This window comes from Lipotes vexillifer, unplaced genomic scaffold (assembly GCF_000442215.2).
Source record: "Lipotes vexillifer unplaced genomic scaffold, Lipotes_vexillifer_v1.1 scaffold1673, whole genome shotgun sequence".
Taxonomy (NCBI): Eukaryota; Metazoa; Chordata; class Mammalia; order Artiodactyla; family Lipotidae; genus Lipotes; species Lipotes vexillifer.
The window spans coordinates 289183-290180 of record NW_006794774.1 but is presented as its reverse complement, the minus strand read 5'-3'; positions in this window follow the sequence as shown (position 1 = coordinate 290180).

Sequence of the window (998 nt, the reverse complement as noted above, 5' to 3'; positions counted from 1 at the left end):
AGAGGTAGAGGGAGACCGAAGAGCTACTCTGGTTTTGAAGATGGAGAAAGAGCCAGGACTGCAGGAATGGACACAGCCTGTGGAAGGTGGAAAAGGCAAGAAAACAGATTCTTCCCTGGAGGCTTTAGAAGGAACACAGCACTGCTGATTTTTAGCCTAGTCAGATCCATTTCAAACTTCTGACTTCCAGAACTATAAAATAATAAGTCTGTGGGGTTTTTTTGTTTTGTTTTGTTTTGTTTGTTTGTTTGTTTTTGCGGTACGTGGGCGTCTCACTGTTGTGGCCTTTCCCCTTGCGGAGCACAGGCTCCAGATGCCCAGGCTCAGTGGCCATGGCTCACGGGCCCAGCCGCTCTGCGGCATGTGGGATCTTCCCAGACCAGGGCACGAGCCCGTGTCCCCTGCATTGGCAGGCAGACTCTCAACCACTGTGCCACCCGGGAAGCCCAGTCTGTGTTGTTTTAAGCCATTAAACTTGTAATTTTCTTCTATAGCAACAGGAAACTAATACAGGGACTATAATGAAATAAGCACGGAGGACACAAAGATGAATCAGACCCCATCCATCGATTAAGGAGATCATTGTGCAGTGGTGGTGATGTGGATTAAACAGTGACAACACACTGTTTGAAAAGCATGCAAAATTGTAACAGTGTGATAGAAATAGACTGACCCAGTAAAGGAAGCATCTAATTCTAGCTGGGAGAGATGAAGTGGGTTTCCTTACAAAAGACAATGCTCAAGATAAGTCTCAAAAGATGGGTAGGGTCCTGCCTGGCAGACAAAAGAGGGAAATTCATTCCAGGCTGAGAGACCAAATGCCTGCAAAAATCAAAACACTCAGACTGGAAAATCCATATTTGAGTGAATAAGAATTTGTTTAGCAAGTCTCAATATTCTAGAAATAAAGGAGCCAAAAGTTTTTATAACTGTTTAGGGAGAAAATGTTATCTTTATTTAAATAGAAGTTTTATGGAACATTCAAGTTCTCATCACGA